This window comes from Anastrepha obliqua, chromosome 5, assembly GCF_027943255.1.
Source record: "Anastrepha obliqua isolate idAnaObli1 chromosome 5, idAnaObli1_1.0, whole genome shotgun sequence".
NCBI classification, from domain to species: domain Eukaryota; kingdom Metazoa; phylum Arthropoda; class Insecta; order Diptera; family Tephritidae; genus Anastrepha; species Anastrepha obliqua.
This window is the reverse complement of record NC_072896.1, coordinates 20,269,473-20,294,621: the sequence shown is the minus strand read 5'-3', so window position 1 is coordinate 20,294,621 and position 25,149 is coordinate 20,269,473. Positions and strand designations below refer to the sequence as shown.

At 34.7% G+C, this 25,149-nt stretch overlaps 1 protein-coding gene across 1 annotated transcript in view; it reads left to right on the top strand.

Moving 5' to 3' along the window:
- The first annotated feature begins 4,169 nt into the window (after positions 1–4,169).
- The window catches only part of LOC129249235 (ankyrin repeat domain-containing protein 29), a 67,173-nt gene continuing 46,193 nt past the window's right edge, over positions 4,170–25,149 (top strand). The window contains exon 1 of the mRNA XM_054888926.1: positions 4,170–4,447. The gene's annotated coding sequence lies outside the window, so the exon portion shown is untranslated. The remainder of the gene's footprint in view (positions 4,448–25,149) is intronic.

Below are 25,149 nucleotides of genomic sequence, written 5' to 3'. Positions count from 1 at the left end.
ATACAGGTTAGTCATTCGAAGATTGTAGAGGAGCGGCAAATAAAACTTAATTAAAAGTGACTACAAAGAAATATTCGTTACCCAGTGCATACGTTGATTTGGTTAGGTTGGGTGAAGTTACGTGGTTGCCCTTACTGGGTCAGACTTAGGCACTTGGCCTTGGGTTCGTAAAACCAATTTCCACTAGAAATATCATCAGGTTTCTCCTCTTTACAGATCTCCAAAAGTGCTTTTAAGAAGTGTTTACCCATCGTTTGAGATTTTCCCCTAGATAGTACCGGATAGTGTCGCAGAAGGTATTGCATACTTTGTGCCTCCTCCACATCGTAACAGCTTCTGCAGGAGTTGGTACAACGAACGCCAATTCTTGCTTCCTACGCTATGACAGCAAAGAAGCTTTTTGTTAAATAATAAATTGGCTATAGTTTCTATTTATAACTCGAGAACGGCTGAACCGTTTTGGCTGAAAATTGGTGGAGAGGTAGCTTAGAACCAGGAGACGGACATAGGATACTTTTTATCCCACTGCAAAATGTGGTATAACAAAAACGCATCTGATATGGAATAACAAAACGCAAAAGACAGCTAAACGTAATTTTGTCTATGGTTAAGTAGAAAATTTGATAATATAAATTTTGTCAGAAATATAAATTCACAGTAATTTGTAGTCTTGCCGCGACCAAGACGATCGAATCTTTCCCGACAAAGCCGTAATGCAAGAAAGATACGAAACATTGCGAATGAAACGACTTAAGAAGCACAAGGAATTGCCCGTGAAGAGCGCCGCGTTAGTATGGCTCGACTTCGTGCTTCTCAATCACAAGAGCACAGCGAGGCAGCCCGTGAAACGGCTCGGTTGGCAATGCGAAATCGTTGAGCGAATAACAGAGATCAACAAGTAGATCATTTTCGACGCACAAGAAGAGAATTATCAAGTGTTGATTTGAATGGATCAGCGTTTTGATATGATTGCAACACTGATTACTGCTTGCATCCTAGCGTTTGCATTGGACCAATGAACGTTGTTTGCGAGTATTGTGGCGCATTGAAGTTTTCCGGAGAAACGCCCGAATTGTGCTGCGTTAGTGGAAGAGTGAAACTGCCATTATTGACTTTTTTGGAGGCGCAATGATTTTACTGTCTGGCGACTTCCGCCAAACACTGCCAGTAGTTCCAAGATCAACGGTTGCTGACGAAATAAACGCTTGCCTCAAATCATCGAATCCATGGCGCTATGTGAAGAAACTTCAGCTGACAACAAACATGAGAGTTGCATTACTTAATGATACATCTACTGAAGATTTCTCTGAGCAATTACTGACTATCGGTAATGGTCGAGTATCTGTCGACGAATCGAGCGGATTGATTTCATTTCCTCAGAATTTCTGTAACTTTGTCTCTTCGAAAGACGGACTTATCAATAAAGTATTCCCAAACATCATTAATAACTACAAAAATAATGAATGGTTGAGTGAGCGAGCAATTTTAGCGGCTAAGAATAAAGATGTAGATGACCTAAACTGCATAATTCAAAATGATATCATTGGAAAAATGCATTCATTCAAATCCATTGACTGTGTAACAAATGAAGATGAAGCGACCAAATATCCAATTGAATTTTTAAACTCCTTGGGTGTGCCTGGCTTACCACAGCACAATTTACGCCTAAAAGTTGGCTCCGTAGCAATCTTGCTTCAAAACATAAGTCCACCAAAACTTTGCAATGGACGATACTCAAAGGAAAATTCGAAGGTGAAGAAGTTCTCATCCCGAGGTTCTCGATGATCCCAACCGATCTTCCGTTTGAGTTTAAAATACTTAAATTTCCGATCCATCTTGCATTCGCCATGACCATTAACAAATCACAAGGCCAATCCTTGAAAGTTTCTGGTCTGAATCTGGAAAATCAATGTTTCTCACATGGTCAATTATATGTGGCATGTTCACGGGTCGGAAAACCATCTGCGTTGTTTTTTCTTGCGCCTGATAATAAAACAAAAAATGTCGTGTATCACAAGGTGCTTAACTGAGGAGTGCAATCTATTAAAGCTTCATTGAAATACTTGATTAATAAAAAAATTAACTTATTAAAATAAAAAATCTGCCTCTAGGGCGGAACAAAGTTTGCCGGGTCAGCTAGTTTTTAAATAAAAATACAAGCAATTTGTTAAAGAAGACCTCTTTTTGAACCAAATTAGCCAAATTTTCGTAAGAAATGAAGTGCTGATATGCAAGTGAGGTTGTCATTAATGGAAACAGGAATCATAGCATGCCATTGGTATCAGGAAACCTGGTTTTTGTACCTGTTGAGGGGCCACGGCTATTAGAAAATTATTTTTCTATCATTTGGAGTATCGTATCGTTTTTTTTTTGAGAGGAGGTTTAACTCAAAATGTCACAAGCGCCGTTGCACCAGTGGCATGCTCCCACTAATATAGGGTGGGCCATGTAAAATTTGCTTTTTGAATCGGCTATAAAAAAAAATTAATCAATATTTTTTCAAACTTTTTTTTTATTTTGAAGATTGAACATTGTCATTTATGAATGAAAAATAATATCTTTCAAATGACTGCCACGACTGGCTTTACAGTAGGCCATTCGATCAACCCAATTTTTAAGCACATTTTCGATTGTTTGGGCTCCAATTTCATGAATGGCAGCTTCGATTTCGTGTTTTAAAGCATCAATCGTCTCTGGATGGTTCGCATAGCATTTGTTCTTAACGGCTCACCCCAAAAAATAGTCCAACGGGCTTATATCACAGCTCTGAGGCGGCAAATTGATATCGGAATTTCGGCTGATTATTCGGTTTTTAAAAATGGTAGCCAAAAGTTGGAGTGTAACTTTGGCAGTGTGACAAGATGCACCATCCAATGTCGTCCATGTCATCCTCTTCAATTTTTGGAACCAAAAACTCGTTGAGCATGACACGGTGACGCTCGCCATTTACTGTAACCGCGGCTCCTCGCTCATTTTCGGGGAAAAAAAATGGCCCGATGATGCCGCCAGACTCGTTGTGGATGCATTTCCTTCTCTACAGTAACGTGTGGATTTTCTGAGCCCCAAATCCGACAATTGTGCTTATTGACGCAGCCACCGATGTGAAAATCAGAAAAGAAGAAAAATACTCACCACTTTGGAAATAGGTTTTCAATATTTCCCAATTTTGTTCAAGCGTATAGCGTCAAAAAAATAGGTGGTTTAAAAAGCAAACGCTATATGGCCCACCCTGTACTTTAACAATCCTCCATCTTGGTTGAAATTCACCCCGGGACCTAAAGATATTACATCAGAGTGAAGCCACGTTTATGTCTGCTGACGCAGGTGCCTCTCGTGGAGACGTATGGAGACTCTACGTCTTCGATAATATCCATATCTTTTTCGGTGTTTTTGGAGTAAATGGTGCATCGGAAATTTTGCAATTTTGCCATAGTGTGTGCGCCTGTGTCCAAAACACCTCACGCATATGGCTATGTTTAGCTCCGCCCATATCGGCGCTGTACAATATATTATCGAGTCAGCTACTGTTAACAATAATCCGCCTTGTGTCCCAACTATGATACGTTCGGGAGAATTCTTCCCAGTGCTCTATTGACAGCTGCTGCTTTACAATTGACTACTGCAAGATGCTGTTTGAAGCTATGAATCGTATCTTAAGTGGCATCAAAGCCAGAACCAACCGAATGGTAGTCTTGCACTCTCGGGTTTGGGAATCACCTATTTAGCAACCTTATGCATGCCCAAATCAAATATATAGATTAAGAAACAGCTTTGTTTATGCTTTAGATAGAGTTGCTGGCATACATATGAATTTTTTTATTTTAATTTTTCTCTATTTATGTATAATAAAAAAATTTGCTTATCTAAAATTGAAAATTTTGACAAATCTTTTTAAATTCCTGCCTTACTTCTTGAGCAGCTTCGATTGGCGCGTATTGGCAATATATTGGCGCACATCTGCTTTGCAGTGCTATTATACATTACTAGGTACTGTTACCACTCTCTGTTAACAGCTCATTCAATTAACAGCACGGCTGCTGGTGTTGTTCGGCCTGTTCACGAACAGCCCCAACTTTGGCGCTCGTCCACTTCGCATATGCCACTCGCACCGATCATTGTACGCTTTTGTTTGTTTGGTTTGAGTTGCTTCAGTTGCATTGCGACAACGAAGGTGTTCGTAACATTTGACTAGAGTCAACGGAAGTTTTTATATGCACACGTACATAGGCCGTATATCGAGCACTTGTTTGAAAATTCTCACGGCAGCCGGTACGTGACGCGAGGCATTTGAAAAGACAAAAAACAAAAAAAAAAACAAATCTCGTGCTAACGCACTGAATGGTGTTATCACTCGACTTACATAATTGGCTAAGTGTTAATTAAATATTCAATTATCAAATGATTTAAGCCAATTCGAATAGTGGGTGGTTCGTGATTTGCTTTGCGGGTAAGATGTGGGTAAATAACAAAAAAAAAAAATAATTAATAATAATTGTGGGATGATAAGAAAATAAAAAAAGTAGTTACAATAAGTAGAAAAAAAAATTATCAAAAAGAAATCTTCATTCATGTGACTTTACTTATTAATATCCAGTTATGGTTGGTAAAAAAATAAAAATAAAGAAAAGATGCTCTGCTTTCTGACGCATTTGCTGGATAAATTTGTACAGAGAAAAAGTACGAAATATAGAGCGCTGCGGATGTCATGTGTGCATATCTATTCACACAAACGTATATATGTGTGTGTGCAAGTGATCTGTGTGTATTTTTGCATAAAATAAACATTAAACTTTATGTGTAAATAAATGAGATCAGCGCTGTTGCTTTTGCTATTTGGAGGGGAACAAATAAAGAACGATAAAAAGCCAAATTTAAATTCATATTTGGCACATAAAATATCGTAAATTTAAAATTTGGAACATGTGAACAATCGTTAGGGAAGTCAAGTTTCATTATTCAAAGCATAAATTCAAGATGTAGAACTACTTTCGCTATTTCGTGTTGATTAGCGAGGGCTGCCAATTAAGCAATTTGAAATTCTTGCCATTTATACATAATTATCTCATTAATTGATTTTTTTTCTTTCGACTAGTTTTGTCGAAAAAGATGAACAGAGATCTTTACAATGCGTGTACAGCAGTAAATTTACATTTCCCATTTACGACATTTGCACGCAAAAACAAAAAAAAAGCAAAAAAGCATATTTTTTAAGGAGCTTAAAAAACCGTTGGCTATTAAAATAAGTTAATAAGCACAGTTGCTCATTAAATTTGGTTGTTGAAAAGAAAACGGGAAATTGTAATTAGCAAAAATCTGCTTTTACGCATTTTGCAACCTTAACAAATTTCTTTGGCGAACTTCAAAAATTTCGCCTTTGAGCCGCTTTCAATATTTACTTGTCTATTAAGATGACCATAAATTGCCAAATTGCGGTGCTTTTCAGTATTAGATAAAAAAAGACTTTTGCTTTTAAAATATAATAATTTACATGCATTCATTTCCAAATTATGTTGTTAATACTTTTTCACGCCTTTTTGTCAAAGCTTTCAAATTGATTTTCCGCATCACAACTTATTGGGCGTATTTACCCTAAAGCAGGAGGTTATCAACTCGTAAGAAAACTACATAAAGGGTTTTCCAATAACAGGTGTTAAACAGGAGTTAGGTGTTAAACCCTTTTTTTGAGAACGAAATATTCAAAAACCAAAGGGTTTCCATAGCTGGACACCACAGATATGGAATGCAGGGAGTTCCTTTTTTCTCCCATATAATTGGTGTTTACACCCTTTATTTGGTGTTTGGCCGAGCACCTCCTCCTATTTGTGGTGTGAGGATTGATGTTGTTTCACAAATGGAGGGCTCTATAGTACAATGCCATCTGAAAGCAAAATGGGGTTTTTATGAAGAGCTTATTCATGGCAGAAACTCATTCGGAGGTTTGTTCTTGCCTGCTGAGGCGCGACCGCTATTAGAAAAAAAACCTTTTCTATCTTTTGGTGCCCGAGATTTTGATCCCGGTCGGTATTTGCTACAATGGCGGTTGGGACTTGGGTAAACACATTTTTACACGGTGAGGATTATCAAACGGTATTCAAGGATTAACTCTTTTCGCTACGGCGGCCACCAACCCATACCCGTTCTACTCCTGTATAAGGGGGGAGCCTGCTTTAGAGGCTTCAAAACATCGATTTTTTCGTGGATTTTTTGGGAAGGAAAGAAATATGCGATTGAAACGAAACTTTCCGGTTTTATTATCATATATTTCAACAGTCTTCTTAATTTTTTTCATTAAAATATATGTCATATTATGCCTGGTACAAGCATTTTGCCGAGGCGTCTCGAGTGTGCATGTGTCGTGCGGCGGGAAAGATGCAGGTCGCAATTTTCATCTGAAACCAAAAAGTTTTTATTTTGGTATAGTATAGCTTCTAGTTAAACCAAGAAAATTAAACAAAAAGTGAGAAATTCAACAATTTTTCGCAAATTAAAACAAAAATTAATTTTTTTGGAAAAACAAATTCACTTTAGATTGTTTAAAAAGTGGGTTAATCATAACTTTCTTAAGGTTTTTTAGGTCCAACTAGAAGAGAATTTAATTCCGAATACAATAAATGTTATCTCGTTTCGATAGGATGTTTAACTTTTTCCCTATCTTTCCCGCCAATTAGGGAAAATCGCAAAAATAAAAAACCGATAAATCGCACTTCGAGAGATCCGGCCGCACGTTTACCTGCTCGACGCTTGCTCACAATTTCTTCTGTAACTCCGAAAATATTTTGAATTTGCTTCTGCAATTTTGAGGACACATACTTGGATAGTTTGGGAAGACATTTATGCAAAAAAAAAATCGATTTTTTGAAGCCTCTAAAGCAGGCTCCTCCTCAATTATTTTACCATCTGACAAAGTCACAACGTCACTCAGGGCTCACATTTTCAAGTACGAGTTCAGGAACAAGCAACCTTTGGAGTTTGTTAAAAATTATTACCGAAATTCTGAGTTGCTGGCCAGAATTTCAATAGCGCTTTGCGGTCATAATTATTTCGGCTGATAGCTCGTGTGTGCTACAAGGGATACATTTTAGTCCACATATTCACGTGTGAATTCACCTTATAACGAATTTTGCGTAAAAATTTTGGTTATACACTTAACAGAAAGAAATTCCATTAGAGCTTCTCCGAGCCGAAAATATCACAGACCTTCGATCAGAGAAATTGAGAATTCCTCAACACACAAACTTTATGGAGCAACTAAAATTCCAGCTGACATGAGTGGGTTGACTTACGGCTCCTTACTGATGGGTCAAAGTTTGTAGGTAGAGTTGGATTTGGCGTCTACCATAAGAAACCAAATATAAGTGCTTCGGCTCGTCTTCCTAATCACTGTAGCGTTTTGCTGGCTGAAATTCTCACCATTAATGAGGTAGCTGTCTGGTTAGGCCAAAAGATGACTATCTAGAGAAATCTGTATCCACTCGGATAGTCTAGCAGCGATTAAATCACTTGGTATGGTTGTTACTAATTCCATAATTGCTCGCAAATATGGCATGGGTGTCGTGCATAGAGACATGCAAGGACTACTACTCGCCTCCTTCTTGGTATGGAAATTGTAGGTATACCCTTCTCAACCTATAAACTGAGTGGTATAAGTAGCATTGCCACTTCAGCCAACACGAGATGGGTTGATGATCCGGCATGCATGGTCCGATGATCCGCGCTACAAAAAGAATTTGGCCAGCATCTGACGTCAGTCGCTCAAAGGCGCTACTTAATTTGTCAAGGAAAAACGTTTCTATGTTGGTTGCATTGATCACAAGCCACTGTATCCTAGGTCGACATGCCTAAGGATTGAATGCACCTCATTCACACTATTGCAATATCCGGAGAGTATGGTGGATGCGGCATTAGCTCACATCCGAGCTTGTTCAGCTTGCCTAATGTTTGCCTTGCGGTATGAGGTCTTGCGTTGTCGTGGTGAAACAAAACTTTGCGTCTATTCACTAAAGACGACCGTTTTTGTTAAGTGCCTCATTCAGATTTGATAGCGGATGGGAATAATAATCAGTAGTTATCGTCTGGTTTGGTTCTAGAAGTTCATAATAAACGATACTGGCCATATCCCACCAAATAGATAGAAGAATCTTCTTGGGGTGAAGGCCATCTCTAGGGGTCGGTTCTGGTGTTTCATCTTTATCCAACCATTAGCGTTTGCGAACAGGATTATTGTAAAGGACCAATTTTTCATCACCAGTAACGATACGGTTCAAAAAACTTTCATTTTCAAGCCGTTGCAACAGCTGAGAACACACAGTCATTCTCTGCTGAAGGTTGGCGACGGAAAGTCTATGCGGAACCCATTTTCCCAGCTTTGAAACCTTTCCCAACTGAACCAGGTGCCTGTGAACTGTTCCATGCAATGAATTTAACCTCTGAGTTATCATATCGACCGTCAAATTTAGCTCAGCTTTCGCGAGTTCGACCAAGGCGTCGGAGTTAAAGACTTCAGGACGACCAGCACGCGAGGCATTCTCCACGTCGCAGTTATCACTTCGGAATTTGTAAAACCACTTTTACGCAGTCCTTACACTCACTTTATCATCTCCGTGAACAGTGACAGTGTTTATTTCTGCAGCAGCAGTTGTTGCATTTTTACGACTTAAAAAAAAAAAAATTCAAAATATGCCTCTTCTACGCGTTCGAAGATTCCATTTTATTTTTTAACAACACGTGCTTCTATCCGCGATTAAAATCACTTGTTGAATGCACAATGTACCAAAGAAAATATAAATAGTTCCGTGAATAATTTTTTGTATGCAAAAATCGTACAAATGTGAAATTATGGGTAAAATGCGCACGAACTTATGGACTGGCCTGATATTTTCAAGGATTGCTTAGACTAGGCTGCCATTAAATGTCACAATTTTTATTGCCATTCATGCATTCTTGTATTCTAGATAGTCGCTATAACGCTTAAACTTCAAGCCTTCAACTTTTACATTTGGATTCTTTAATTATTTGTATCATCGCTTCCATAGCATCTGGCCGCAGCTGCCAATACTATTAGTATTACTCAATTTTGAAGTAGGTTACATTTTTATGAGGCGGAGGGTTTTTGGCGTTTTTTGATGTGCTCCATTCAATTGACTCTTCTACTATAGTTGTATTATGCCGCCTAAACTCTTTGCGCTCCATAAGTGAAAAATAAATAAATACTTTTGTCACAAAAATTTCTTCACTTATAGTTCTTATAAGTGAGCTCGTTTGTATGCCAGCCTTTAATTGAAAATTAAACATTTTTAAATATTCTGTTAGTTTACGCTTTTTTATGGTTTTATCGCCGTCGATATTGTCGATTGTTATACTTCGTTTTTTTCTTCTGTAGCTGCCGTTGTGGTTGTTGCCACCGTAATGATTGTTTAAAGAGCGCTATAGTTTCCTTGTTGTTGCTGCCTATTCCATACATACATGCATATTTGTACTCTGAGTTTTATCAGCTCGTTAAAAAACACACATGACACATGACTTATTAGAAAAGCGGAGAACAACAACAATGCCATAAAGTGCTTACAAGGGACAACTAATGAAAAGTACCGCAGTACAAAGGGCCAAAACTGTTGATTGATTAGTATTTAGTTTTGAAAGATCTTATTGAATTGTTTTGTGACAAAGTACTGAAAAGTGTTGCAGACATTTATGTCTGTATGTATGCAACAAGGTGTATAAGCATTTGTGTTCATATCTACAAATATTTGTTTGTACTCGAATGAGTTTATTTATTACGTAAGATGTTCGGAAGCTATTGTGATCTGGGGCAATTAAGAATTCAGTTTAATTGAAATTGTGTGTCAGTGTTTAACAAACAGTGCCTAGGAAAATTACACGGACAGGGAAAATACAGACTTATATGTCACTTAAAAATATCTATCTTCTTTTCTCGATAAATCCCATGCTCCAGCCGAATTTTACGAATATAAGAAGGTGAGAACAAATAGCACACCTTACTATGTTATTCAGAAAGTGTAGCTAACATAAGTGATTTTCTATTCAAATTATTCGTAAGCACCCATAAAAAAATGCCGATTAACTTCTTCGTCAGAATATATTTGGGTGACATTTAAGATATTTTTGCTATTCTGCCGATATGTCTAACATACGAAAACTATTAAGCAAGCAGCTGTTAGGACTGTTAACAGCAGGCGAGTTTAACATCCCTGTTAACTTAATGATAAAAACATTAGTCAAACTCTAAAGGTGCAGACAGAAAAGTTGCAGGCAAAAAGAGAGAACTGAAATCAATTGATTTAGAGCGATACCTGGCGGTTGTTAAGGAAACTTTTTGACTAAGGTGGTATATATTATCTCATCCTCGTCGCCAGAGGGAGTAAGCCCTGTTAAAAAAATTCGCCCTAACCCAAGGTGTTATCCGACCCGTGCCTATTGGGTGGTTTGCAGTCAGCGATTTTCCGACTGTATTTCTACGGAGCTACCTCGATACCGGGTCACCTCGGGGTACAATCATGACCTTGCCGTGGTATGGGACGCTGCCATGGTCGAGCATTATGTTTCCCCTTCCTTTTTATAAGACAACCATGTCTGTCACGGAGGACGGTGATCGTGCGAAACAGCTGGAGTTTTTCAAAACACAAACAACCTCTATGGACAAGCAGCCCTTAAATGCAAAGGAAGCTATAGCTTCCATCCCCAAATCTAGATCGAGCCAGTTTTCTATCAGTACGACGCAAGCTGGGATAACCTAGCCTAGTGGAAGTGTCAGAACATCCAAGCCCTTTACGGCTAGCCCATTTCGAACGGCGTAAACTGGCGCTGAGGACAAACCTGGCAACAGCAGACGTGGAAGTACAAATAATATACCTTTGGCCAAGAAGTCAAATTCTTGTGCCACCAATACCGGGACTAGCCTTGGTAAAGGTGGTAAAACCGAGCGACTGATACCTCTGTAGTTGCAGATTCTGCTTGGCATGACTACAAGGAGAGGCATGCTGCCTTCAGGCTACTGGAACGCTTAATAGCGGTTCCAGAGAGGGAGTGATTTGTTAAAGAGAAGAACTCGTTTAGCTGGGCGACAAGGGTAACGGAGGAGTCTCCTCGGGTCTCTGAAGCGAACCCAAAACTTCAGCAGTCGGATGACCCACCCACCAATCCCAGCACGCTGAAGAAGCCCCGTACACTTCTGTTAGGTGTTTGGCCGAGCTCCTCCTCCTATTTGTGGTGTGCGTCTTGATGTTGTTCCACAAATGGAGGGACCTACAGTTTCAAGCCGACTCCGAACGGCAGATATTTTTATGAGGAGCTTTTTCATGGTAGAAATACAATCGGAAGTTTGCCATTGCCTGCCGAGGGGCGACCGCTACTAGAAAAATGTTTTTATTAATTTTGCTTTCACCGAGATTCGAACCAACGACCTCTCTGTGAATTCCGAATGGTAATCACGCACCAAACCATTCGGCTACGGCGGCCGCCAGATTTACATAGTACGTCAAATATTAAAAGTCAAAGAAAGCGACACCCGGTACTTTTTTGCCGACTATAAAGCCGCTGTGAAAGCACGAAAAGAAGAAGAACACAATGAAGAACTAAGTTCAGCTGTGTTTTGTAGGGGGAGAGAAAATTCTTGTTGTGAGAGTTAACAAATGGAAGCAGATCCTCTTGAGCGTAAGAAATTTTTGATTTAAAAAGCAATATTGCACACCAAACTCACAATTAGTCACAATTTCTCTCATTTGCTGTAGCAAAATAACATTTTAAGGCATTCGTGAGTTGGTTATATTAGTTGAAATAGCGAATTTTCAAAAAAATTTTATTGAAATGTAATGAATTCTTAGCGGAAAAAATGCATTTTGTTGCAGTAAAAATGCATTACCATGGAAAACTATTAATGAGTTGACTGTGACTAAGGCAAGTACGCACACACATATATATATATATATATATATATATGTACACAGATTTGCCCATGTAAGCAGAAAATCGTTCAATGTTTAAAGTTTAATTGTAATTTGCATGCAATTTTTGTATGGCCAACTTTTCACATTTATTACATCTGATAATGAGGTGCTGAACTGGTGATAATACAGCTATCATAAAAATAAAAAAAATATTATGACATGGAGCCTGAGTTAGCTGAGGGTTTATTTTTCCAAATAGTTTATTTATTACTGAGTTTTATGTTTCAAAAAAATTATAAAATAAAAATACTTTTAGTGAGGCAGTTAAAATCAATGATCTGTAAAATAGTAAAAAAAAGTAAAAAGCTAAAGAGTATACAAAAAATAAAAATGTGCAAAATTTCGTTTGAAATGATATTTTAATATGCATGGCTGATAAGTTTATTTCTTTATTTATTTATTTATTAAGCCAATGAATATAATAGATTCTTATACGCTAAGTGGAAATATTTTAAGGTTAATAGGCAGTAAAAAAAAAACAGAAGTTCAATTATTTATAGTAAATATTCAAAAATTTGAACAATATCAATATCTCAACGAATTTTGAGATTTTATTAAATTCAACTAATGGGTACTTAATGAATGAAGTCCTTTAGATAGAGGTGTTATCAGTCGTACCTCGTACCTCTAAAAGTGGAGTTATTTAAGAAAATACTTTTTTTTGAGCTGCAATATTTATAGTATATAAAAAATATATCTGGTTTTATGACTAGTTTGGAAAATGTGCAAATTGTTTTTTGAGGCACTTTAATATGTATTAGTGCGGGTCGAAAAAAGTGAAAGGTAGCGTTTGTGTTTTTTTTCCAATTTTTTGAAATATCATATTTAAAACTGGAATTCCGTTTAAAATTTAGGCAGCTTTATCTTCTTTTCTTATAATATTATTTGAGCATTGCTTGGCCGAGAATTTAAAGATTGCTTCAATTTAGGTAAAAATTAAAAAGAAAAAAATACGCTTACTGGAAACAATTTTGGGTGTACGACGTCACTAATAGAATTTGTTTTCCTTATTCACTCCTCTCGGGAGCATTGGGCCTCGACAAGACTCAGTCTTGCGTTGGTTTCGTTAATATGTTTTGATTTCTGCCGTTACCAGTCCTAAATAGTGGGAATGCCCACCTATCGTTGCTTAGGAACAACATCGTCTTACCGCTTGGAGTGCCATCTGTGTGTCACATTTTTCTGGCAGAAGGGTCGCATTGATGGTTGAGGACTTCGCTAAATTTCGTGTGCTTGCGTTATTACTGCGGTCGCCAGCTACCTCTTGCTGGCGCCACTGATGCAACAAGTCCTTCAGTTTTTAAGCTATTATCCCAAAAGTTTGCACAAAACGAAAGTTCCCATCTTATTCGAGAGTGGGCTTTTAGGAGTACTTCCCACTAAACTCACTTTTTCCACAGCCCTTTTAATAGATGTATCCCATATTCAACTGATGTGTGGAAGATTTCATGAAGATCGGAATGAAACCATTAAAAAAAGAAAGGAGGAATGTGCGGTGATGAGAAATAATGGTTCATTGGTTCATAGTAGTTACAATTTATATGTGTATGATAGTGCAGATCCAGTAAAGCAGAGCGTTAGGAAATCGTCCATTATATCTGTGGTTACAAAAAGAGATAGTGGTCGAATGGGGAAACTTATTACATATATCTAATTTACTGTGGACGTACTCATATTTCGGAGCAATTATGAAAGGTTTTTGCACTAAATATGAATTGCCCTCCATGATAATAAATATGATATAAGAATATGTGAAGCCGCTAGACTAAAAGCTCTCTATAAAATGCCATTTAAAAGCGATCTTTAATGGTGGATGTATGACGTTATTGGACTTCAGCACACCGTACATCTCATAGTTATATTTAGTAATTCTAGGGTAAAAAAATGTGTTTGCTCGGATGAGATCTTCAACATTTTGAAGTCTTATCAACTGCTTAAGTGCTTAACAGAATATACAAGGATCTTCAGAACTTCTTCAACAGAAGAGACTATTTATTTTAGAATACTATTTAGTAGAGATCTCGTAGCACAAAGGTGTGCCAGAAATTGTGAAAAGTTATGAGAAGGGACGTACAAAATCTCGACTGAATCTTAGGGGACAAGGATATGAGAAACACGATAGGGGTACTAACCGGGCATCGTCTAACTGGAATACATGGAAATAAACTAAGGGTACCACATAATGACTTTTGTCGGAGCTGTCAAGATATTGAAGAAGAGGAAACCGTGGATAACTTCTTGTGTACATGCATTGCTCTATTCAGAAAATAGCATTCCATACGCGGATTCGTCTTTCTTGAGAGCACTGAAGAGACCTGAATTAACAAAGTTAACAAAATTCAAAATGTAGAGGCCGAAGTTAACAAAAGTCATTAAATGAATAGTTTGGTTCAGAGTAGAGTCAGGCGTGTAAAGTACGAGCTCCAGTGGCATCACAACGGTACTATTCCGGTCTAAGTGCGTCGGATGACAGCAACTCAACCGGACCTAATATAATATAACAGAACCTAACCTAACCTAACCTAACCTAATCTAATCTATGGGAAGGAAATTAATGGACCAAGTCGAAACACTCAAGTTGACATGAAGGTTGAGGGAAAGCCTGCTACCAGGAGTAGACGTGTCGAACCCTGCTGTTTACAGTCTCTGACCTCGACCTCACTTTAGCTAGTAGTGAATGAAGAAACGGGAACTAACTTTTCATGGTCGGTCTAGCACAGTGAAGATCACAGCTCAGATATCTGATGAACTATTTAATCAACGATCTGAAGTGCCTAGGGACTCGCTCATTGGAAGTCTTGACTGGATTCTCTAAAATGACAAAATTGTTAAAGTTAAGGCGGGTTACTTAGTTTGGGAGAATTATTCTATCTACCAGTACAAGGGCAGTTGTGGTCTTCGAGGGAACGCATTAACAGTAGTCCGTTTAAGACAAATAAGGGACTAATTTTAATAATGGATGCTCCAGATGCTCCATAATATGTAGAGTTTTGGCTGTCAAATGTTATTTAACTTGAAAGCTTTGGGGCTGTTAAAAAACGTAATTTATACTGAATTATGAGTAAATCTGATTTTTATGTTGATACGAAAATCTTCATTTTTTATAAACTGTGTTGGTCAAAAAATATAAAAAATAGGTGTAGAACATAAATGTAACATTTTCTGTGTGTTTACTGTATTGCTATACAAAAGCATTCTTTCTCAGAAAATAAAAAAAAATGTGCCAGGTTGTAGAGCACACAAAAATAACACAAAACATTTTTTTTCCACTATGCTCTGCTGAGTTTTGAGAAAATTCAAGGTTATTCAATGGAAAGACTTACATACTGACATATGTTGGACACCATAGATGTGAGTATGCATGTATGTGTGCCAACAAATATTTAAGAAAAATTTTCGGAATGGAAGCAACAGGCAGCATTGCTTCGAAAGGCTTGTAAAATGTCTCATTAAAAAAGAGACTAAAGGAAAATTTAAATAAATTGAAGAAAAATTCCACTAAACACAAAAAAAAAAATGTGTAGAAACGCCATCGAATTAAAAATGCTAGCATGCAACCTAAACAGAAACGAATATGCTTCAAATAAAAAGTATTTTTGTGGTTTAATTGATAAATTCTTGACGAGTCACTTCAGCCAATTACTACGTCAACACTTTTTCGCTTGCGCCCAGTCTTCGTTTTAAATTTGTTTCTTCGTTTTCGTTTTCTGGAAAATTGCGAGTTGTGCGCGTCAGACTAACAAGATTTGTGGCAAGAAGCCAAGTGTGAAGAATGCAAAACAAAGAAATTTAAATGATACGCCATACAAAGGGGAAAACTCAAAAAAAGAGAATCATTTGAAAATCAAGACAGCTGCCATTTGCGTTTAGCAGGTGAAGAAAGTGAAAAAAAAATAATGCAACCAACACAAGTAACAGAAAACTGCATGCATTATTTAAAGAACTGAAAGTAATCAGCTTTCGAGTGAGCTTCGGAAAGTTGTAACTACAAACAACCAACTTACAAACAAATTCGGAAAAAATTTGAAAGTAATCAAAGATTGAGAAAGCCCAAAAACAGAAAAAAAAAACACAATGCGAAGCTTATAACAGTAACTGCAGAGCATAGATTGCGGCAAGAATGGAAAATGAAAGATACAAAATAAATAAATAAAAGCCAGCCGCTGATCGCAGTAAGCTCCATAGGGCAACGCATTTCCCAAGCGGCTGCCAAGAAAACCAATCAATTTTCTACATGAAGTACGAAATATTAAGTTGAAGGGCGGTGTTGTTGTTTTTGTGTTTGCGTTGTAAAAACTTAAGCAAAGTCAGACCTAATTATTTTGATATTTCCGTCTGCCCCGCGCTGTATGTACTTCTGAATGCACTTTGGCGTTGCATTGGTAGATATTTTTCGGGTCACGCAGCACAATGTGACGGGAGTGGTTAAAAATTTAATAAATAAAAAAAAAAAAATTGTAATGAAATTATAAAAAATAAATAAAAACAATTAAAAAAAAAAAATAAATAAAAAAAAATAAATAAATATTAAAAAAATATATGTCAATGAAATTTAAAAAATATATCCATTAAGGAAATCAAAATATTAAAAAAACAAATTAAAACAAAAAAAAATTAAAAAAAAACAATAAAACAAAGTAAAAATTTAAATTAAAAAAAATCATTCTAATGGCATTATAAAAACTAGCCATTTAAAAAACTCAAAAAAAAAAAAACTATTCAAGTGAAATAAAAAAAAATATCCATTAAAGAAAAGTATTAAAAAAAAGTTAAAACAGTCAAAATGAATAAGAAAAATAATTTTAACAAAATATTTAAAAATTTTCATGCATAAAAAACAAAAATGGAGAAAAATTAAATTTTAAGAAATACCCATACAAAAGAATTCAAAGATTATATATTTAAAAAAATTAATTATTATACAAAAAAAAAAAAATTTCTGGTAAAAAAAAAAATCTATACAAAATTTATTGAAAAATTTTGTAAACAAAATATTATATTAAAATGAAATTATTTTAAAAGGGTTTAAAAACAAAAACATTTAAGGAAGTCGTCTGGTCAAATACTCATTTTTTATAGATATTTTCTAGGATTTTTTTTAGAAAATTAAATGCGATCGTATAGTATGTTATTATTGACATCAAATAGTATACAAAAACAATTTTTTTTTTCACAAATATGTTTTGTAGTAGGGCGGCACCAAAGTAAGCGTCTTAAAAAAAATAGGTGGTTTGTCAAAAGGATTTTGGCTCTTCAGGACATCTGAAGCGAAAAAGTTAAGCTGATTATTATTCTGTAGGCTTGTCATTCTGACAGGTGTGACAATGGGAAAATTTCTTTCAAAAATAAAAAAATTGCGGACTTTTGAAAAAAAGGTATGTGTTAAAAGTTCGCCATACTACTACCTTAAAAAACCAAGAAATTAAAAGCAGATATAAAAAAGTTTCAATAAAAACAAACAAAAATAAATGAGTTTTCTATAATTTAAAAAGATTTCTGTACTTAACAAAAATCTAAATAAAAAAATAATAAAAAAATTTAGTTTCTGTAATAAAATTTTAAAGTGATTCCATACGAAAAAGATTAAAAATAAAAAAATATTAGAAATACTAAAATATAAAAAATACTAAAATATTAAAAATGGACAATTTTTTTAATAAGTAAAAAATCCAAAATCTAAATATTAAAAAAAGTTTCACCTATAAAAAAAATATTCCACTGAATTAAAAATAGAACATTTTTTTAATAAGTAAGAAATCCAAAAAAAAAACAAATAACTATTGTACAAAAAAATATTCCAATTAATTAAAAATTGAAAATTTTTTTAGTAACTAAAAAATCCAAATTCTAAATATTAGAAAAAGTTTAACTACAAAAAAAAAATATTCTAATGAAATTAAAATAAAATCAATTGAGCTAAACAATACTTGCAACAATTTGACGGCTCAAAACCAGATAAGATAAATATTCATATAAAAAATCTTAAAAATAAGTAAAAAAACAATATTCTAATGAAATTAAAGAAATAATCACATGTAAAACGCTAAAATCAAAAAAAAAAAAAAAAATATTAGAAAATATTAAAAAACCGGAACTAAAGAAATTTAAAAAATATCCATTAAAAAGATAAAACTGTAAAAAAAATTTTAAAAAAGTTTAAATTGAAAAAAGAAATTCTAATAAAACTTTAAAAAAGTTTCATAAAAGACACAAATACCTTCTAATTGTTCTCATGAAATTTCAAAAAGCATCTATCCAAAAACAAAATCAAACATTACAAAAAGTAGTAAAAATATTTTTTTCAATTAAAGGCCGAAAAATAAATAATTAAAATTTAGTTTCAAAAATCAAAAAATATATATGCAAAAAAATAAACTATTTAATGAAGTTAAGAAAATAACCATTAAAAAACCGAAAATAGAAAACTAAAAAGTTATAAGAGAAATTTTAAGTTGAAAAAAAAAAAATTCTAATGAAATTTTAAAAAATTTTCATCCAAAAAACTCAAAAAAACAGTAAAAAACAAATTTAATTGCTCTCATAAAATTTTGAAAACCATCCACATAAAAATCGAAAAAAAAATCAAAGATATTTTTTTCAATTATATACCAAAAAATTAAAGATTAATATTGAAAAAAAAATACCAAAAATATATAAAGAAATTTATTATTAATTTAAAAACGTTTTAATGATGTTAAAAAATATGCATTGAAAAAAAAAATGAAAAAATAAAGCTAAAAAGTTATAAGAAAAATATAATTGAAAAAAAAAATTTCGAATGAAATGTTAAAAAATTGTCATCCAAAAAACTCACAAAATAGTAAAAAATAAATTTAATTACTCTAATGAAATTTTGAAAAGTTTCCACATAAAAAACAAACAAAAAATCAAAGATGTATTAAAATTGTTTTTATTTCAATTATAGGCCAAAAATTAACAAAAATTTTGTATAATTTACAAAATTCTAACATCTTTTAAAAAATTATGAATTAAATTATTTAAAAAAATGAAATTATAAAACTGAAAAAGAAACATTAAACTGAAAACAACATTTCTATTGAAATTTTAATAAATTTTAATCTGGAAAAAACTCAGAAAAAGTAAAAGAAATTTAATTTTTCTCATGAAATTTTGAAAAGTTTCCATGCAAAAACAATAAAAAAGTAAAAAAAAAATTAAACATGAAAAAGTACTAAAAATATGTTTTTAATTAAAGACCAAAAATATTAATTTAAAAATTTTACTAAAAAGAAATTGTTTAATGAAGTTAAAAAATAACCATTAGAACACAGAACATATGAAACCGAAATGGTAAAAGAAAAATTTTAAATTAAAAAAAAATCCAATGAAATCGTGAAAAATTTGCATCCAAAAAAACTCAAAAATAGTAAAAAAATTAAATTTTTCTCATAAAATTTAGAAAAGTAGCCATAAAAACCTAAAAAAATTAAACATGCAAAAAAGTATTAAAAATATTTTTTTAAATTTCCTCTAATGAAATTAAAAAAATATCCATTAAAAAGAACTAAAATTAGAAACAAAAACAAACATACTTGAATGAAATTTTTATAATTTTCATACATAAAAAAGTGCGTGTAGCGTAGTACACATAACAGAAGTAAAACTTTCAAGGCAGGCAAAGAAAGAGGGAGAGACCGGAGAGAGAATGAGAGAGAGAAAGAATATATATCTAAATAAATTCACAACATTTGCAGAGAATACAAATAGACAAAATTTACAAAAAACAGAGAAGGGTCGACCGGTGTAGGTAAACGCCGGACACAAACCGTGGCAACAACGCACACTACTCCGAACGTTTATCACCCGCATAAACGCAGCGATTCTAGGACCGCAGCAACGGCACAAATTACCGCAAGGCAATACCAATAAATCCGACGCCAGAATGTATAGCACTTTATAGCACGCACAAGCACTAGCCAGGAAACGGAAACAAGTGCCAAAAAGAGGGCAGTGTTATTTTTCACTAGAAATTAGCAACCACAAGGAAAAACTCGGGAAAAATAGCCTAAAGTGTATCTAAGATATATATAAGGTATAGTTCTCTCTCCTTTTTCTTTACGTTACATCTTTTTTCTCTCCCGCGGAACGAAAATGCCCAAAACGTTGCATGGCCTTGAAATTTTACTCAACATTCTCGCTCGTCCATCGACGCCTAAGAAGTTTCACTTCAAGAACTCAAAATTAGAAAAAAAAAACAAATTTATTGCTCTTATGAAATTTTAAGAAGTATCCGTACACAATACAAAAATAAGAAATATGAAACACATTTTAATGAAAGAAAAATATTTCAATTCTGAGAGAAAATCTACAATAAAAATAGCAGAATTGCAGTCCGTTGAAGTTAAGGAAGAAAAAGCGGCAAGTCTGTTGATGAAGCTGACATGTGAAGGCTTCTAGCACTGCTTTGAATAGTGGAAGATCCACATGAAGCGAAAGATATGTGAAATCAAAATTGTCAATATGTTGTTATGCAATAATCAATCTCGTATACATAAAATGGTGTGCAATATTTTAAAGAAACCAAAAAAACAATAAAAAAAATAAAAAAATGTTTGCCTGTAGTTGAATTTTTTGAAGTGTTGAATATAATTGTGGCCGTCTGACTTTTCTATATTTTATATGATAGACACGCCCGTATTCTATTTTTTTCTTCAAGTTATCTAGCATTACTAAATTTGTTCACAATATGCCTTGGGTTTGTTATACTGTGCGCTGCAAGGCTCAGCTAACTTTTTCCCTTAGTTTGATGTTTCCTTTATCACATTTCTTTTGCTGGGCGTTTGAAAATTCGAAAGGCGCATTGCTCTCGAATGGATTTTATTAAATTAACAAGCATGTTTTTGACCACCTCTATTTAATGAGTTTTCTTATTTCTTTCTTTTCTTTTTGAATGCCAATTAGGTTACATAAGTTTTGAATATTTTCACAATAACTTGTATGGAGTAGATATTTGATTGGTAAACCTAATTACAAAACTTCTCCACTCTCATTTTCCATTCATTTATTGCATTTTGAAATTATTAATTATCAAATAAGCACAAATTACAAATTGTGCCAAAGTTCATAAGTATCAATTCTTAGTTAAGTCTATTAACTCTTTATTTACTCGCTGATTTCCGGTGATCTAAGTCCAAAGCTGCTTTCATTAATATTCATAAATATTAATTGTAGTTTATTACGTCAGCTACGTCAAGAATCTGGTGCAATGGCAGCAGTAAAGCTGAATTCATTCTTGCGTTTTGTTTTCATATCATTTTGAAAACAATTATATCGAGTCACCCGAGACTTGACCGCAGCAAACTGCAGCTTACAAAAAAAAACAAAAAAACAAAAAAACAAAAAACACATCAAAGCCAATTGCAGTCGGCTTCATTGATTAGATCATTGCTTAGGCAATGGAAATCAAGTATTTTATTGTTTTTCATGGTGTTAGAAATAAAAATAAAGTTAGAAAATTGTGGACTTTTCCTATGAGAATAGTTATTGTTGGATTTTAAACTAATAATGACCTATGAAACTGCTTTAAAGGGTTTTCCAATAAGAGGTGTTATTTTGATATTCAAAGATTGGTTTCGTAGCTTGTGTGAAACGTAGCGCCGTCTTGTTGAAAATAAACGTTGTCCAGATCAATACCATCCAATTCCGGCCATAAAAAATCGTTAATCATCACTCGATAGCGCAATCCATTCACCGTAAATGTTGCTCCAGCTTCATTTTCGAAAAAGTAAGGTCCAATGACTCCGCCGGACCATAAACTGCACCAAGCAGTCACACGTTGATGATAGAGAGGCTTTTCAACAATAACTCTTGAATTTTCTGAGCCGCAGATCCGATAAGTTTGCTTGTTTACGAAGCCACCGAGGTGAAAATGGCCCTCATCACTCAAAATGATTTTTCGATGGAATTCCGGACCATTTTCATGCATTCAACGACCCAATCAGCAAAGACACGACGTTGGTGATGATCGGCCGGCTTGAGTTCTTTTCTTAATTGGACTTTATAAGCCTTAAAACCCAATTTTATTCAAAATACGGTGTAATGACGTTTGTGGAATGCCTAAGCCCAAAGAACGACAAGGAATGGACAAACCTGGGTTCTCTTCAACACTTTCGGCTACAACAGCAATATTTTCGACTGTTCTTGAGCGACTCGCACGGGTTTTATTCTTCACATCACTAACTTGTCCCAACAGCTCGAATTTTTTCACCAATTTCTGTATTGCGCAGAGGAAGAGACTGTGGAACACTTTCTCTGCAGATGTCCGGCTTTGGCGGCTAGGCGCTTGAGATTCCTCAGCGTCCCCTTTGGGGATGACTTGATGAAGTTCTCCAGCCTAGATCCCTTTTCTCTCCTCCGCTACATCAACAGCACTGGATGGCTGTAGACGGTCTTATCTCCTCCCTTAAACCTTTCACAGGTAGTGGTCCACTTTATGGTATCAAAACGGCACGTAAGTGCTACTTGTAGCGTACCTGGGGTACTCTTGCCATCTTACCTACCTACCTACCTACCTGTATTGCGCTCCGACAAGGTGCTTCACGATGACCCAAAAATGTTCGATTTTTACCAACCGTCTCTGCCAAATTTTTAAAGTAAGTTTTAATAATTTCAGTGCGTTGTTTAAGCGTGTATCGTTCCATTTTTATCAATGTCGTAGTTTCTACTTGTCAAACATCAAAAAATGACAGCTTCAAAAGTAACATCTACCGAAATAGCGGACTATTCAAAATAACACCTGTTATTGGAAAACCCTTTACTATACATTCGAAATAAGTCCAACCTAAAGTCCAAGATTTGCTGCTAAGGCCACTAACAAACCTTTTTGTGGCAATAATCATGCTTACGTTTTGCGCAAACTATAGCAAATAAATATTTTGACCATTTTCGACTACTTTTTTTGTTCGTGCATTTATTATATTCAACAAATGCGAAACACAGTCAGGAAAAAAAGTTATAAAAAATCAATACAAAATAACATAAAACTTATATTACTATATCAAAATTGAAAAGAACTATTGAAGTACATATTTACTGAAAATCTCTTTAGAAATTCTAATTAAAAAGTGGGGCATTGTGATGAAAAGTTTATGGAATTTTTCTAATTTTTTTTTTATAGAGTTTGAAACTTGGGTTTTCATGGGTTTTGTTAGGTAATTAGCTAAACTTTTATAGAAGAATTATAAACAATAAGGAAAAGAAGAAAAAAGAGGAAAAAATGTCAAAATTGGTAAACATTTTGATGTGCTACCGTTTTGTCACGAAGTGTACATACAACCTAGCCCAAATTTAAGGCCAAGTCGAAATTTGATTTCGTATTCTGCCCATTTTCCAATCATAGATCGAACCCTCTTTTAAAACCAAGTTTATCTTCAAACCCTAACCCAACTCTACCACCTTGTTCAAAAAGTTCCGGAACTGCCGCCAAGTTCCGCTCTAAGTCAACTAATTTGAGTTGTTTTTAGGCAAAAGAGAAAACGCTGCTCACGGCATTGTAATCCATAAAATTTCCATCACGAATTTTTGCTAGAAGATCAGACAGTTAATAAAGTCTATAATTTGGCTGTTATGAGACCTTATGAGACGTTTACGTGAAGCAATTCGCCAATCGCAAAAAAAAAAGGATTTGTGGGAAAACAGCTCGTGGATTTTGCACCATGATAACGCACCGTCGCACAGTGTCATCATTATGGGGTTAGGGGTTGTCAGAGGCCCGAAAAAATGATGTTTTCAATCGTATTTTTTACCAAGTGGGCTTTAAGTTACAGAGATCACCAGTTCAAAAAACATAGTTTTGAGAAAAACGCATTTAAAGTTTTGCTATCTGCTCCGGAGCGCTCGAGCGCACCTTGTTGATTGTTGAATAACTCGAAAAGTATTTGTCAGATTCACTTCAAATTTTCACACAATATTTCTAAGAAATTATACTTTAAGAAAATGCTAAACAAAAATTCTAATTTTTTCAAAATTCTGACTACCCCTAATCCCTTATCCGTGAATTTTTGACCAAGAACGAAACGAATGCCATCCCACAGCGATCGAATTCACCTGCAATGGCTCCTTGCGACTTTTTCTGTTGATCGCGTCAAGAAACATCGAAGGCGACTCTGATGGCGATACCGAAAATAGAGTTTTAGAAATGTTTCGTGCACTAGAGTAAAAGCTGGCGTTTCAACAACCGAAAGGAAGTAATAGAAAAATCGATGATGACTCTAACGACTATACCGAAGATAGAGTTCCAGAAATGATCAAACGAGCTGGATCAAACGCTGGCATAAGTGCGTTGTAGTTGACGGAGAATACTTTGAAGGCGATAATATCAGTTTTGAGGAATAAACTTGCATTGTGAATTTTTGGAATATATTCCGGGAACTTTTTGATCAAGGTGGTATGTTCTAGTACACAGTGCAGACTACCACCACCAATAATTTTTCAATCATCCTGATCGCATTCAAGTTCAGTAAAAGCTCGAATACTAATATATATCCGCGACTTAGTCCATTTAGAAAGTCCAAATGGAAGTTTGGGAACGTGAAAATCCGTACCCTAATTTTAAATAAAATCTGGCGATATGTTAAATTATAACTCGACGCAAACTTCCCCAATCGATTCTCAATTTTAAAACAAGTTTGACATTAATTTTAAGCTGTAACTAGGATTAGGTCTAAACTAAGCTTTAAGTTCTAGGCAATGTCCAAGGTCAATTTCGATTATCAAGTTTACCTATAATCTAAGTTTGACTCTTATTTTAAGTCTTATTCAGGTTTAAAAGCAGGTTCACGCCTTAGCAAAACTTAACTTAAAATATGCATTGTGTCAAAAAAGTTTTGGCACAGTGAGATTTTTTACAATATTATAAATACATGTCTAATTCTTATTTCTGGCAAAAGTCGAATTTTGTCGCCTAAATTTATTTAAAATCTCCATTAAGGAGTCTGACCATACCTGTATTCAAAAAATTACTTGGCATTCAAGTAGCTATTCCAATTACAAGTCGAAGGCAAACTTTTGTTAGAGATTCAAGCTCTACTTTAGTCATAAGTCCAGTCCATATTTGGGCCAAGTTCAGGTTCCGATTCCGGTTCAAGTTCAAGTCGTGAACTTGGAAAACTCCTGGTCAAGGTATAAGCTTCTACATCAGTTAAAAGCTCAAGCCAAATTCGACAAG